The sequence below is a fragment of the Ochlerotatus camptorhynchus genome, unplaced genomic scaffold (genome assembly GCF_037179485.1).
Source record: "Ochlerotatus camptorhynchus isolate MF236.1 unplaced genomic scaffold, CSIRO-AGI_Acam_v1.1 ptg000357l, whole genome shotgun sequence".
Taxonomy (NCBI): domain Eukaryota; kingdom Metazoa; phylum Arthropoda; class Insecta; order Diptera; family Culicidae; genus Ochlerotatus; species Ochlerotatus camptorhynchus.
Genome location: NW_027040845.1, coordinates 2,333,738 through 2,351,280, shown reverse-complemented (window position 1 = coordinate 2,351,280; position 17,543 = coordinate 2,333,738).

Here is a 17,543-nt window from a genome sequence, read left to right as displayed (position 1 = left end):
CCGCAGCTTGGACCTTTTTTTTCGTCAATTCTCAGGATGTCGCTCCATTCATCTCATCTTCACCCGCTCCACTAGTGAAACCAACTCCACATCACCTTCCTTTGATTGTGACTGTGGAGAGTTACTTCACGATTTCGACGAAACGCCCGTTGCTGTTTCCTACGATTTTCGACGAGCAGATTACCGCAGCATCTCAGACTTGCTCTCCAGCTTGGACTGGGAAAACATCCTCGATCATCACGATGTTGAGGTAGCCGCAAGAACGTTTTCACACATTTTGGCGTATACAATCGACAGACATGTCCCGAAGATAAGTCACCAGAAAACAGCTCATCATCCATGGCAGACTAAGGAGCTCCGTAGACTGAAATCTACTAAAAGAGCTGCACTACGCAAATACACCAAGTACCGTACGTTCCAATTAAAATGCTATTATGTTCGACTAAACCATCAATTCAAACGGATCAGTCGCCAAAGCTATTCGCGATATCAGCAGGGAATTCAGCGCAGGATGAGATCACATCCGAAATCCTTTTGGAACTATGTAAACGAGCAGCGAAAGGAATCCGGTCTTCCATCGTCCATGGTGTTCAATGGCGAAGTGGGATCCACAAATCAGGAGATTTGCCGACTCTTCTCTCTCAAATTTGCCGATGTTTTCACTGACGAGAGCCTATCTGACGAATATGTTAACCTCGCAGCAAGCAACGTTCCAATGCACGGCGATACATTAAATGGCATCGACATCAACGATATGACTATTTTAAGAGATGCTTCCAAGCTGAAATCTTCTTGCAACCCTGGACCCGATGGAATCCCGTCCGTTTTTCTCAAGAAGAATATCGATAGTCTATTGACTCCGCTCTGTCACGTGTTCCAATTATCGCTTCGCTGTGGTATTTTTCCTTCTTGCTGGAAGTTTGCTCACATGTTTCCTGTTCACAAAAAATGAAACAAACGAGATGTCAACAACTATCGTGGAATTACCTCACTGAGCACCGTATCGAAGCTTTTTGAACTAGTCATAATGGAACCGCTACTTTCTCACTGCAAGCATGTTTTGAGTGATGATCAGCATGGCTTCATGTCAGGTCGTTCCACCACCACCAATCTGCTATGCCTCACATCTTATGTAACTGATAGCATGGTTGACCGAGCTCAAACGGATGTGATTTATACCGATCTGTCAGCAGCGTTCGATAAACTAAACCATGCTATTGCTATTGCTAAACTAGACAGACTTGGGATAAATGGTAACCTATTACAATGGTTTCGATCGTATGTAACCGGTCGCCAACTGATGGTTGCCATAGGCGATTACCGATCTGATACTTATCCTGCTACATCGGGGATACCCCCAGGGTAGCCACCTTGGACCTTTGATCTTCCTGCTCTACTTCAACGATGTGAATTATGTGCTTGACGGACCTCGACTATCGTATGCTGACGATCTAAAAATCTACCTTCGGATTCGTTCCATTGCCGACTGTCACTTTCTTCAACGCCAGCTTCATGCTTTTGCTGACTGGTGCACCTTGAACCGAATGGAAGTTAACCCGGCGAAATGCTCAGTAATCTCCTTTTCTCGGATAAAAGAACCAATCATCTTCAACTACAACCTATTGGGGCAATTGAACGAGTGAGCCACGTGAAGGATTTGGGAGTCATTTTGGATTCGCAACTCACATATAAGCAGCATATTTCGTATGTCGTTGATAAAGCTTCCAGAACACTAGGCTTTATCTTTAGAATAACCAAAAACTTTACTGATATTTATTGCCTGAAGTCATTGTACTCCTCACTGGTCCGATCAGTCCTTGAATATTGCTCAGCAGTTTGGAATCCAAGCTACAACAATGGTGTTGAAAGAGTCGAATCAGTCCAGCACCGATTCTTACGCTTCGCCCTTCGGCGATTGCCTTGGAGAGATCGTTTCCGTTTGCCTAGCTATGAAAGCCGATGTCAGCTGATTGGTTTGGAAACTCTTTCGACCTAAAGAGACGCTGCAAGGGCTTTACTTGTTGCCGATACATTGCAAGGGAGAATCGATTGTCCTACTATCCTCGAAAAAATCGATTTGAATGTACGACCACGTGCACTACGAAACAGTCTTATGCTGAGACTTCCCTTTCGTCGCACGAACTACGGAATGAATGGAGCAATAAACGGACTGCAGCGAGTTTTCAACAGAGTTGCCTCAGTATTCGATTTTCACGTACCACGTCAGACGCTTCGCCGTAGTTTCACCTCGATATTTTCGGGCACAGGTAACCGTGAATAGCAGTGTAATGTTTAAGTTTTAAGCACAGACAATCATGTTGTTTTTTGTATTACTTAACATCATTTGGGCTTATTGAAGCCTGTTGATGGAATCAATTAAATAAATAAATAAAAATAAATAAATGATTTCGTGCATTGAACAATAAAACATCTTCGTAATAATTACCAATCGATCAGGAATCTTGCCAAAATGTTCAACGACCATAGTACTGGTCTATGATCTTTAGAATAATTATCAATCCATCAAAAAAATTGTAAATATATCTAGGGGCCATAGTGTAGGTCTGAATGTCTTTGGAAAAAATCTAAATTAAAATACTCTTGTGAGAAATATCCAGAGATTATAGTGCAGGTTTATGATCTTCTGACTTTTTTTGGAATAAACTCAGGTCAACCTTCTTTCTTGCGAAAATATCTAATGGACATGAATTGATTTATTGAACAATTAGAGATCTTCAGGATAGTTATCAATCATCTATGATCTTATGGATGTCCTTGGAAAAATCCTAATCAACCTACTCTTGGGAGAATTTCTAAGAGACAAGATGTGATTTATCGAACAATTAATCATGTTTTGTTGTTTTTGACATCATTCACATCCAGAGGGCCAGTCACTTCGAATGTATGGGAATGGTAGGAAAACATTTTTTTTTTTTTTTTTTTGTTAATTACTTTATTTGTACAGGCTCATTCGAATAAACTTTACAGAGCCAAGTTATCATTTTCTTTATACATTATAAATGTCTTAAATCTAAAATTAAAGGATTGGAACCGATTACTCGCGGTCTTCTCGAGGTTAGTGGATGACAATTGTTTGGATCGGGAGAGGGAAAAGGAGATTTGGAATATGATTTATGATTCAAAAATTTCACTATTTCTAAAACAAATACTTAATCCTATCGACGTTATATCAACTCTGTAATTATACAACTATTACAGAAACAAATCTACAAAAAAAAATACACACACACATACAAAACACAAACTAAACACAAGGTTAATAAAACTTACAATCTATGGTTAATATTCTTCAAGAAAACATATATGAGTTGCATAAACTCCAGATCGCGTCTAGCCAAAATATCCCGAACTGGAACATTAGGTTGTCTACCTCGAGCCCGAAGGGAATCGTACAACTCGGATCTGACTCCACGGTGCTCAGCACATGACCAAATAATGTGATCTGCGTCCTGGTAGCCTTGTCCACATTCACAGAGATTACTGTCCCCCAGCCCAACACGGAACAAGTGAGCGCTTAGTGAATAGTGATTGGACATGAGGCGAGACATCACACGAATGAAGTCTCGACCCACCTCCAAACCTTTGAACCAAGGACACTTCGACACCTTAGGGATAATTGAATACAACCATCGTCCCAAACTCCCTTCACTCCATTTATTTTGCCAGCTGGCGAGTGACTGTTGACGATAAATGAAGAAAAATTCGTCGTAGGCGATTTGTCGATCGTAAATATCGCCTTCCATAGCGCCCACCTTTGCAAGCGAGTCCGCCTTCTCATTGCCCGGAATCGAGCAATGAGATGGGACCCATGCAAAGGTGATGACAAAAGATCTTAAAGATAAAGCACTTAGAAGCTCTCGTATTTTCATGAGAAAATACGAGGAGTGCTTTACCGGCCTCATGGAGCGAATAGCCTCGACAGAACTGAGACTATCCGTAAAAATAAAATAATGATCTGGTGCAAGTGAGGCGATCGTTTCTATCGTATAATGTATTGCCGCCAGTTCAGCAACATATACGGAACAAGGAGCATGAAGCATTCGAGAGGCGCTATGAAATTCGTTATAAATACCAAAACCAGCGGACGCCTCTATTAGTGATCCATCTGTGAAGAACGATCTTGCGGAATCAACTTGGCCAAACTTTGCAGCGAAAATTGACGGAGCAATCATGGAACGATGATGCTCTGGGATTCCGCGAATCTCTTGCGTCATTGATAAATCAAAATGAACAGAACTGTCGAAGTCGGAGAAGCAAACACGATAGGGATTATGCTGCGAAGGGCTGACATCCTGTGTTATGTACACGTAGTACAATGACATAAAACGAGTTTGAGGGTTTAGCTCAAGAAGCTTCTCAAAATTTGCAATCACCAGTGGGTTCATAATTTCACAACGGGTGAGGAGCCTGAGGGATAATTCCGAAAACCGATCAGAGAGTGGCAACATGCCCGCTAACACTTCGAGACTCATCGTATGAGTCGAGTGCATGCATCCTAACGCGATACGAAGACAGCGATACTGGATCCGTTCCAGTTTGATGATGTGAGTTTTAGCCGCCGACTGGAAACAAAAACTACCGTATTCTAAAACCGATAAAATCGTTGTCCGGTACAACGTTAGAAGATCTTGCGGATGGGCTCCCCACCACGTTCCGGTAATTGTTCGGAGAAAATTGATCCTTTGTTGGCATTTCCGCTTCAGATACTCAATGTGGGATCTCCAGGTGCATTTTGAATCGAACCAGACCCCAAGATATTTGAAGGACATAGAATGAGTGATCGGTTTACCCAAAAGTTGAAGCTTTGGTTGTGCTGGGCTATGCTTCCTAGAAAAAACGACCAACTCAGTTTTCTCCGTGGAGAATTCGATACCTAGCTGGATAGCCCAAGTAGACAAATTGTCTAAGGTATCCTGTAAGGGTCCTTGCAGGTCGGCCTCTCTGGGTCCTGTCATAGACACTACTCCGTCATCTGCAAGTTGTCTCAACGTGCAGTTGTCCCTTAGACAATTGTCAATTTCTCTGACGTAGAAATTATACAGAAGGGGGCTTAAACATGAGCCCTGGGGGAGACCCATGTAACTAAATCGAGAAGCTGTAGAGTTTCCATGAGAAAAGCTCATGTGTTTCTCTGACAGCAAATTGTACAAAAAGTTATTAATTAATGGGGAAAGGCCACAAGCGTGGAGTTTGTCTGAAAGGACTTCAACCGATACTGAATCAAAAGCCCCCTTAATATCCAAGAAGACAGAAGCCATTTGCTCTTTATTAGCAAAAGCCAACTGAATTTCAGTGGAAAGCAACGCGAGACAGTCGTTCGTTCCCTTGCCCCTACGGAAACCAAATTGAGTATCTGAGAGTAGGTGGTTCAACTCAACCCATTTGTCCAGGCGAAAAAGGATCATTTTCTCCAACAATTTTCGAATACACGATAGCATCGCAATGGGACGAGTTGTGATCTGACGCGGGTTTTCCAGGCTTTTTAATGGCTATAACTCTCACCCGCCTCCAATCATCCGGAACAATATTAAGCTCCAGGAACTGACCAAACAAGTTCAACATGCGCCTCTTAGCGACGTCTGGGAGGTTCTTCAACAAGTTGAACTTGATTCTATCAGCCCCCGGAGCCGAATTGCCACACGAAAGGAGCGCGAGTGAGAGCTCCAGCATTGAAAAAGGCTGGCTGATCTCGTCTACCGAATTCGTCGTTTCGCGAGGAATCATCTGTGCCGGCACAGAATCAGGACATACTTTTCGCGCGAACTTGAGAATCCAACTATCGGAGTACTCCTCGCTCTCGTTGTTTGAAGACCGGTTACGCATCCTTCGCGCCGCATTCCAAAGCGTATTCATCGACGTTTCGCGCGATAATCCGTCCACGAATTGCCGCCAGTATCCGCGTTTCTTGGCTTTGATGAGGCTCTTGAGTTCGCGTTCAAGAGCCGAGTACGCTTCGAAATGTACGGGTGTTCCACGTTTCCGGAAAAGCTTAAACGCGTCGGACTTTTTACGATAAACCTCAGTGCATTGCTGGTCCCACCAAGGGGAAGGAGGTTTCCTACGGAAATATGTTCCTGGAACCGGCCGAGTTTGAGCTTGAAGCGCGCTGTCCAAGATCAGATTGGAGAGGAAGTTATATTCCTCCAACGGTGGAAGCCCGTCTACCGACGTTAGGGCATCTTCAATCACATTCTTGAACTTTGTCCAATCGATATTACGGGTAAGATCGTACGCGACGTTAACGGGTTCCGATGGATTGAACCCACTGGCAACTGAAACTTTGATCGGCAAGTGATCTTGGATCACATTCCACGTGCAATCCAACGATAATGAGTTAGAGCAAAGTGTGAGGTCTAATCTACTTCCATTCGAGGATGGGCCAGCCAAACGTGTTACTTCTCCATTGTTAAGAATTGTCATATTAAAGCTGTCGCAGAGGTCATATATAAAAGTAGAACGGTTGTCATCATACAGTTCCCCCCAGCCTGTACCGTGGGAATTAAAATCTCCCATAATCAACCGTGGAGCAGGAAGTACTGAACATATATCTGAAAGTTGTTTGCGATTAACAACGGCTCTAGGAGGAATATAAACAGAAGCAATACAAAGGCTCTTACCTTTAATAATAGCCTGACATGCAACAACTTCAATACCTGGAAATTGTGGAAGATTCACTCTATAGAAGGAATGGCACTTTTTGATCCCCAAAAGTACCCCTCCTCCACGCGAATCCTCACGATCCAGTCGAATAATGTTAAAATCATAAAAAGGAAGATCGATATCTGAAGAGAGCCAAGTTTCACAAACAGCAAATGCATCACAATCATTATTGTGAATTAAAAACTTAAAAGAATCTAATTTAGGAATGAGACTTCGACAATTCCACTGTAGAACAGTGATCAAATCCCCGACCTCGAAGGAAATGATTGCTGCAATGAGGGGCCACTTCAATGTCAATTGCTTCAAGAGGGTCTTCACAGAAGGAAGCATTGCCAGAACAATGCTTTTGAGAGGATCAGAAATATTGAGGTACTTGAGAATATCGTCCACAATTTTATCAAATGAGAACAACCCGGATGAAGAAGGGGCTTCTGTTCTTAAAAATGGGCCATCAGGGGTTTTTGATGTCCCCGGGAGAGATGGAAAGTTCTGGTTATAGTCAGTTCTGCGGAAACCAGGAGGAGTTGAAACTTCCTTTTTTCCATCACTCCTTGATTTGGGCAAGCTGATTTGGGGTTCCTTATCTGCAACTTTCCGCGAACGGATGCGTTTTCGTTTCCGTGCAGAACCTTCCGGAAAACTGAAAGAAACTCCCTCCTCAGCCAAGTCAGAGTCAGACTCGTCATCAGACAAAACAGCAAAGGGATTTTTGTCGTTGGTTGATGGTGTGGCTGTTTTTAGCATTGCTGCAAAAGACTGCCTGGAACGCTCCTTAAGAGAGCGTTCTAGTTTCTCCACGCGTTGTTTGTACGCCGGGCACGATGAGAGACCATGAGGAGTTCCCTTACAGTACACGCATTTTGGTGCAGTGACTGTGCAGGCGCCATCCTCGTGCTTCTCCCCGCATTTGGAACAGCGTGCCTTGCTGCCACAGTGAGAGGCCGTATGTCCCAACTGTTTGCAGTTTTGGCAGTTCATGACCCGAGGAACAAACAAACGCACAGGTAGCCGAAGTTTTCCCAACTCGATGTAGTGAGGAAGGGCTGAACCAGAAAAGGTCACTCGAAACGATTCTGTGGGGGTAAAGCTCTTTTTACCCTCGCTGAAAGATACTGAGTTCAGCTTCTGGACTTCCAGTATCTCAACCGTGGGAAGCAAGGGGTTTTTGAAACGGCCAACCGCTTGCTTCGCCAAGATCTCGGGGGTCAGACTCGCTTCGGTGACCACACCTTCGATCTCCACATTACGAGCTGGGATGTACACTCTATACTCGAGTGTAAAGAGCTGGGAGGCAGCAATCTCGTTAGCTTGTTTCAGGTTAGAGACGACAACGCGAAGTTTATTGTACCTCACCTTCGAGATTTCGGTCACGGCCGAGAACCGCTTCGTCAGATCATTAGTAATTTGCATTACATTCAAAGGTTTCTTTTTGGGCTGAAAGTAAACAACCCATGGGCCAGTCGAGTCTTCTGGGTAGGCTCGCGATCGGGGGCTTATCTGTCCCTGCCCATTACCAGACTGAGATGACGAACCAGGGATGACATCATCTGATTTCTGGGATGACAGACGTTTTCGACCCTTCTTGCTATCGCGTGGCAAAGTGGTGTCATCTTCCGACAAAACGTCCATTTCGTCTTCCGACAAAATGTCCATTTTGTCGTACTAGTGGGAGCGAAAAACGCTCTACCACTGCAACGATAATCAAAATTACTCGGACACAATACACGAGAAAAAAAAATACAAACGCAGAAACACAAACTTAAACCGGTACCGGTGCCCGTGTATAATTGTTTGCACCGGTGTATGGATTTTCTGTTTTTATTCATTATCGTCTTTATGGCATGTCTAAACGCAACGCTACACTGCGTACTGCCTCTTTTACACACCACGAAGAGCATTGAGTTGTACGCTCCGCACGCTATTTCGATGCTACTCATTTTTGAGTCGAAAATCACTCAGTTCAGCCAAAAGGAAAGTTACTCAAAAATGAGTAAACCTGCTTTTACTCAAATTTGAGTAAACGTGCTAATGGATGAAACTGGGTAACGGTTACTCAGATGATGACATTTGTCAACTGAGTAAACCTTACCCATTTCGATATAAACGAATAAACGCCCTAATGAATGCTTTGCAATATACATTTTTATGTCCGGGAAGAAAATTAAATTTGGTGTCGAATCCTTCAAACTGGTCCTCTCCAACTGCATACGGCGGTCTTATACTACGGCTAGGCATTTTATATCCAGGCCAACCTCGCTCAAGGGGACTGAGCTTCATCCGTTTGAAGTTCACCATCTCATCGCGAATCTTCTTGAGCTTGGCTTCCCGCTCCTTATCTTCCGGAAGATGCTGCTGTTGGACAAGCTCGCGACCTCGAATAATCAGCGCTGACAATCCTGGCCATACAATGTTGGCCTTACCGAAACCAGGCACCTGTCCTTTGTTCAAATCCTTGGGAGTAATACGTCCGGATCCCTTGCCTCGTCTTCGTTTCTTGCCGGCACTACTAACCGAAATGATTTATATCAGAACGATTTACCCAGAATCTGGGTAGATCTCATTCATCAGAGCAAAACCAGTTTACTCATTTTTTGACAACTCCATACAGCATGCAAAAATGAGTGCGATCCACCCAGTCACTGAGTAGCCTCAAAATAGCGTGCGTACCAGTGCTCGATAGAAAACACCAACCGCAGCGAACAAGGCACCGGTACCGGTGCCCGTGTATAATTGTTTGCACCGGTGTATGGATCTTCGGCAAGCACCAAAGCCGAGTGTTTCTGACTTCGGGAAACACCGCAGCCGAGTGTTTTCGATTTCCGAAAACACGCTTGCTGCTCGCAGGAACTTTCTTTGGGGCGACTTATGAAAGATTATTTTGTTACACAAGGTAATTCACTGACGCGATTAGGGCTAATAAACGAGTGGTTAAAGCAATGGTCTCATAATGTCAATGTCCATGGTTCGATTCCAGTCTGCCACCTTTTTTAACTTTTTTGTCAACATTATTTTCATAAGGTAAATCTATGAAATTCATTTAGGTTTCTTTTGGCTAAAAAGCATTACGCAATCTTATTAATCTTATGAGCTCAAAGGATCATCTACCAGGATTATTAAAAATACGCAAATCACCCACTTCGAAAGAGCGTGTTTCTGTTGCCGTCCACCCACTGGTATTTCTTGGCTTTATGTTAACAAATGGAGCTGATTGTTTTCACACGATTTGAGTATATCTAATAATGATAACTTATATCCAACAACAACATAACAGCTACCATGGCTGATACGGAGCTAGTAGAAGGTAGAATGCGATCCTTCTTGAGCGCGTTGTTTTTATTTAGGGGAAAACAGCCCAAAATGCACCTCGCGCAAATCGCTCGATGCGATTTTTCATAGCATTTTCGTTTTTAATTCATAAATTTGACAAGTCACAGTGCTAGTTTAGTTCTTGAACTAGCATTTCGGCAAAATTAAGAGTGGAATAGCTATGGAAAATCAAATCGTGCGTTTGGCCCGGGGTGCAATTCGGGATGTTCTACCCTACATGAATGGTGAGTAGTTTTATTCACCCACCGCTATTTGGGTGTTTACATCTGTGCTGGTGTGCTGATGCTAGTGAGCTAAAGCTGTACAGCATAATGTAAAAAAGGCGTCAGCATCTACCAGCGAGCCTCTTAAATTCGTGCTAGTTAGTTGAGTTGGTTGAGCTAGTGAACCAGCATATAATATATTATTTATTATCTTATAGTGAACCAGCATATAATATATTACATATTATGTAAACACCCCCCAATAATTTAATCAGTTGAGCTGTTTGTTTTTGTTGGAGATAAGTTATGATTATTAGATTGACATCACATTAAATCAATCAGCTAAATTATTTAATATAAAGCCAAGAAATACCAGTGGGTGGACGGCAACAGCAACACGCTCTTCCGAAGTGGGTGATTTGTGTATTTAAAAAAATCCTGGTAGATGAGCTCTTAAGCTTTATAAGATTGCGTAATTGACAGAATAAAATGAAAGGTGACAGACTGGAATCGAGCCATGGACATTGACATAATGTCAGGAAGAATTGCTTTGACCACTTATCTATCAGCTTTAGTAGGAATGGAAGATGCTAAAGGCGTATAAGAGCTACAATAATCTTTCAGAAGTCACCCAAAGAAAATTCCTACGAGCACCAAGCGTGTTTTCCGAAATCGAAAACACTCGACTGCGGTGTTTCCCGAAGTCAGAAACACTCGGCTTTGGTGCTTGCCGAAGATCCATACACCGGTGCAAACAATTATACACGGGCACCGGTACCGGTGCCTTGCTCGCTGCGTTTGGTGTTTTCCATCGAGCACTGGTACAAAGCGTAAAACCCAATGCTCTTGGTGGTGTGTTCGTAGACAAAACTGCCACCCGTGCAAAAGGTTCAGTGTTTTTACCATGGCTGCTTTATGGGCAGCTTTAGGTGCACAAAAATTGCACGAGTACATTACTATGGTGATAAGGTAAACACTCGTTTATTTGTTTCCTTCTGTGAAAGCATGTTTAGTCACAAATCGTTGATTTTCTGATATTCTCTATACTGCAAAAATGATTTTCCTACCACTGAAGGGGCGACATCTCTCGGATCTTCAGTAAAGCTTCTACTCAAATCATATAATTAATTGAAATGCAAGCCGCGAAAAACTACACGGCTGCACAAAGATAGCCCAAGCTCTAAAAAAAAAGCACGCAGCGGAGCAAAAACACACAACCGCTCTCGGACGTTTCTCAAAGCGGACTGTTTGAACACCAAGCCTCGTATGCAAAAACATGTAAGATAAGAATTATTGCAGAACCTGATCTTTAATATGCCTGCTCTACAGTAGGAATATATTTTAAATCTACCATTTCCCATAATTTGAATCCCCCATCAGCCATAATGTTCACCATCACTAAATTCCTAATACATATATATTTTACCCCCGAATGTTTAGGCAAATATTTTAGTGCATTTCAGTAAGGTCAGATCTTTTTTTATAAAATCATAAATTTTCTTATTCCGGTTTAGCCTTAACGAAGTTTGTTTCAAATTGTCCTGCAGCTCAAATCACGCCCGAGTAGCAAACTTTCATCACAATAAGTTACAGCAACTTTTTTATGACTGAAATAAGTCGTATATAAGTTTCTACAATTGATTTGTGACAAAAAACCTACTAATAGATCTACTAAAAAACCTTCGTGAAGTCCCATATTATCATGCGGGATATGTAGTTGTAAAGACAAAATATGTAGGGGTTTCCAAGTTATCCTGGGAATTGGGTCACGATGTTTTACAGACTCAACAAAGTCTTGTATGAAGTCCAGATTTATTATATGAATCCATGATGCTCCGTGAGACCTCATGAGATAAGAAGTTGTACCATCAAAATATGTTTCTTTCTTCAAATTGTCCTGGAGTTCAGTACAGATTCAACGTTGTTCGATGTTTCGACTTAATTTGAGAACCCAGAAAGTTTCGTGGGGCCCCATAATACCATGTTGGATATGTACTAGACTTTTTCTTCAAGCAGTATGTTTTCATACCCTTCTCTGTAAGAATGGTATACAAAAAGAACAATTTCTGCGAAATAAAACACATTCCAATTCCAAATTCCGCCAGCAAGTCGTAAATTATATTCCTATACTTTCTACAAACTAGAACGCCAGCAAAGAGCCCCCTTCATTGCTACAATAAGACAAGACGACCCAAATTCAATTGTTTCCGACATTCTCCAGAGCACACGGTTCGTCGAGTGTCATAAAGTCCCATCCAAAGAAGTTGACTTTCGTCTTTCGCATCTTTCGCAGAGCACAGGAAAGTGGGAAGTTGCAAAATTAGTTCGATGCTAAACATTCCAAAGGTCAGAAATAATTTCAGATCTAATTATGGACGTCTTTTGTGCTCTCCATCTAAGAGGAGTCTTGTTCATTTTGTAGCGATGATGATCAGGCCCAAAGAAGGGGTGGAGAAATGACATTCTTGCAACATAGTCAGCAGGAAGGGGTGGTGTCGTGGCGTGTCGGTTGATGACATCTGATCCGAAGGAATTTAATATTGGACTCGATGGGAGGAATTTGTGTTTGGAAAGCATCCATCTGTCCTCGAAATGCGAGCTATGGGATTGAAAAAAAGAACGAGTCCATAAAGTATGCTTGAAGAAGTGTGAAATGCCAAGCTACAACTGGAAGATCCGAGGAGCTCTTCAATGTGTTTCGATTTAAACAACCGTGCAGTAAAGTGTTTGCTCGTATCTTTTGTATCAGAGTTGTTGCAATCTGTTTGGTCCATTTCAATTTCACTTTGGTCGAGAAGATAAAGGACTCCCTCAATGGCAATTGAACGGCGAAAGCGAAAATGCTTTTATTTGCTCCTTGACTGGTTGACTTTCTGTCTGCTGCCGGTTGGTGCTGGCTGGTGGTTTTATTCACTTCCAGCTGCACACAAATGTAGATTGGGTTAGTTATCTGGATTGAGTTCGAGCGGGATTGTTTCTCCCTGGGCGACTGTTTGGACGATCGTAATGGGATAAACTTGTCAGCGAAGCTCAGTTAAATTGTTGCAAGTTATCACCAAGCCGGTTCTGGAAACTACAGCGGGGAGGTAGACTTTTTGTAAGTCTCACGGCATTATATTTGAAATATCCATTAACTTATCATTAAGTGCAAGCATTAAAATGCCATCTCCGGACAAAATAACATTTTCCCTGAAACTTTCCTAAATTCACAATTCTACGCATTAGTATGAAATATCCTAAGGAGTTCATTGCAGAAATCCTAATAAGTTCACAGATTTCAAATAAAATTACTCTCGGAATCTCTGTAAAACTCTATTTGAGCTCTTCTAGAATGCATTTTTCAACATCAGCCGAGACATCAACACTCATGCACCGCCATGTTTCCATTAGTCGCAATAAACGGATAAAATGTCAAAAAATTTAATTACGAACGTACGTTGTAAAAAAGAAGCTCCCATCCTGCCTGTCACTCAAAGGCCTCCAGTAGTCCTGAAATTACCGCAAAGCGCAGGCAGAATCTTCCTTCACTACTTTCACTAGAGTTCCAGCATCAGCACGGTGCGACGAGATCCAAGAAAGGCAAATTTATAACCTCATATTCTATCCAACCCCATGCTTTTCCAATGCATGCATACTAGTTAGGGTGCCAATGTAAATGGTCATCTTGAATTTTCGAAACCAACCTTGAAAAAAGACCCTGCGCAAAATGTGAGCTCAATCGGATATTAATTTTGGGAGTGGTGCAAAATTTTCAAAGTTCGAGTTTTTTTTTTTAATCGAAAAACTACCCAACATGACATTTCCGATATTGTTTTTTTTTTTTTATTTGATTCAAACTAACTTAAAAATTCATGCAACGTCGAGATATGGGGTTAACCCAAAAAAAAAACTATTTGGCAAAAACCGACTTTGCTCGTAAGAAATCTGTTCACAACTATCTCCAAACTATGTGTAATTTTAAACCATAATTGCAAGTAAACCAAAACTTTATTACATACAATGCTAGTTACATGTTCTATCATCCTCCGCAGAGTATGGCATAAGTTGACCATGCACACGATGCAATGATTGTTTTATTTTAATTATTTTGTGTTCTGTCTACGCTTTCGACTATACAATCAAGTTTTTTTTTATAACATTGTAGAACGACGCACACACTTGCTTCGATTCTCTCCAATTCCCGTTCAGCAGAAAAGCATGCGAAATCAAAATATCGTACTATGAGCTCCTCTTATTCGCTTTCAGCCTATCTATGTATCTATGTTCCGGAGCATGGAGAGAGCAGTGAAGAAAGCACAGGTCTGATAGCACAGGACGTTCGTGGTTCGAGTCCAGTCGTCAAAATAAAGCACGGCTTCCGGCAATAATACGCCGACGAATTTCTCTACTACAGTTGTTATCCGACGTCACCAATGATCCGAGGTACACAAATTCATCCACCAGCCCTATCCCGCTCGGTTCCTCCAGCTAACAGATACTTTGTCTTCGACGTATTCACTTTTAATCTAACCTTCTCTGCTTCACGTTGCAGCCTGGTGTACTGCTCCGCCACGGCCTGAAACGTTCTTCCGACAATGTCCACGTCGTCAGCGAAGCAGATGAACTGGCTGGACCTATTGAAGATCGTGCCCCGTATGTTAAAGCCCGCACGTTTCATAACACCTTCTAGCGCAATGTTGAACAGGAGGTAGGAAAGACCATCGCTTTGTCGAAGTCCTTTGCGAGTTTCAAACGAGTCCGATAACGCACCCGCAGCACCATCCATCGTAGCCCTGATCAGTCTGGTCAGCTTCCCGGGGAAACCGTTCTCGTCCATAATCTTCCATAGCTCTTCACGGTCAATAGTATCATAAGCGGCCTTGAAATCAATGAATAGGTGGTGCGTACACGGGAAAAAAAGAGTTCCCATATTCGTGAACCACAGCCGTAAACCATAGTTCACGGTGTATATTTTAGAAAATTTTGTTCTGGATAGCTGGCCGTGATTTTTAGTTCACGGTCCGTTCCCGTTTTCGGGAACGGATTTTTTTCCGAGTAGGGACTTGATGTTCACGACACTTTTGAAGGATCTGCCGCAACGTTAAGATTTGGTCCATTGTCGATCGCCCGTCCTCAAAACCGGTTGGATAACTTCCCACAAATCTGCTTGCTAGCGGCGATAAACGGCGAAAGATGATCTGGGGAAGCACTTTGCCGCGTTAAGAATGGTGATCGCTCGATAGTTCTCACATTCTAGTTTGTCGCCTTTTTATATACTGGGCATATTACTCACTCTTTCCACTAATCCGGTAGCTGTTCTGCATCCCAGATCCTGACTATCAGTCGGTGCAGACAAGTGGCCAACTTATCCGGGCCCATTTTGATAACTTCCGCTCCGATACCATCTTTCCCAGCTGCATTGTTGTTCTTAAGCTGTCGGATAGCATCCTTAACTTCACCTACCGTGGGAGCTGGCATGTCCCCCTCATCCGCTGTACCGACGAAGACCTTCCTCCTGCCGCCTTGGTCATCCGCCTCTGCGCCGTTCAGATGTTCATCGTAGTGCTGCTTCCACCTTTCGATCACCTCACGTTCGTTCGTTACGATACCCCCTTCCTGGGGGCGACCCCGGCGTAGTGGTTAACATTCATACCTCTCACGCCAAAGTCACGAGTTCAAATCTCACCCCCGGACAAGTCACGAATGACCCAAGAGTGTTAAAGCGACTATAATAATAAAAAAAAAAAAAAATACCCCCTTCCTTATCCCAACACATTTTAACTGTTTCTTGAGAACGATACAGCTGCTCCATTTCTTCGCACTCCAGCTCTTCCATGCGGCGCTTCTTATCCCGGCAAAGATGGGTTTGCTGTCTTCCCTTCTGTTTATATCGCTCCACATAATGACGGGTTCCTTGCTGCAGCATCGCCACCCGCGCTGTGTTCTTCTCGTCCAAAACCGTCTGACACTCTTCGTCGAACCAATCGTTCCGTCGATTCCGCTCCACGAACCCAACGGTGCCTTCAGCAGCGTTGTTAATGGCTGCTTTCACGTTGCTTCAGCAGTCCTCAAGAGGGGCTTCGGTGAGCTCTCCCTCATCCGGCAACGCTGCGTCGAGGCATTGCACGTACTCAGTTGCGACTTCGGGCAGTTTCAGTTGTCCGAATCGATATTTACCGAACTTTCCTATAACCAGTCTGATTTCCTCCTTCTGAGCGTTAAGATCTCCGATGACGATTTTGACGACATGGCTTGGGCAGCTGTCGTATTCCCGTTTCAGCTGCGCGTAGAAAGCGTGTTTATCGTCATCGTCACTTGCTAAGTGAGGGCTGTGCACGTTGATTATGCTAAACGGCCTTTGATCCTCAACTTGCACATTCTGCTATCGATTGGCCACCACCCAATCACGCATTTCGCCTCACGATGAAAGCTGTACCCAGCTCATGTGTATTGCCGCAGCTCTGATAGATGGTATAACCATCCCTATACGTATGTACCGACGATCCCTTCCAGCAAACCTCCTGCAGCGATACGATGTCGAAATTGCGGACCCTCAATAAATCGGAAAAAATGCGGGTGCTTTCCAAGAAATTGAGAGACTTGCAGTTCCATGTTTCGAGTTTCCAATCGTTCGTTGTTCCGGTCCGTATTTACATTGCTTGCTTCCTGTACTTTTGTTTTTTTACGGCTGACTTGTAGAGCCTGCATCAACCCCCATTGTCTCGCCGGGGGACCATCGTGCACAGCACTGTTTAGAGTCCCACGCTGACACCAGGACGTTGATCAGCTGCTTCTTGAGCCGCACCTCCATGGTGAACAGACGCTTGAAGATTGCACTCTCCGGAGAGAGGAGTCCCCCCCCCCTTCCCTGTCAGCATATGACCAAGGTCCCACCGGGGTTGGTTACCCGATCTTCCCTATGGTTACTCGTACCCCAGCCGTCACCGCTAGTGGGGACTATTTTATACCTGCAGATACGCGAAGTATCAATGGTACGCATTGTTCAGCCGTTTACCAGCCCTTCTAAATGAGTAACCAGCTCCAAATTTACCATGACATCACTGGGATGTGGTTTTCATCAAAGATGTTCAGATGTAATAGGCCTATTGGAAGGTGAACAGTTGAGTCCAGAATTCGTCTTCCAGGTGGCACTCAAAATGCTATGAATGTACGTAATTTCCTGAACTATTTCAGGCTCATGAGGCAAGTGTACTGAAATTATTTGGAATTCCCCGAACAATAATGAGGTTCCCTGAAATTAAGTAATGTTTAAGTTCTACGAAGACTACCAAAACTTAAGGTGAAAGTCTATCGGATTAGAATGATTCATTTAATCATTTTTTTTACAAAATT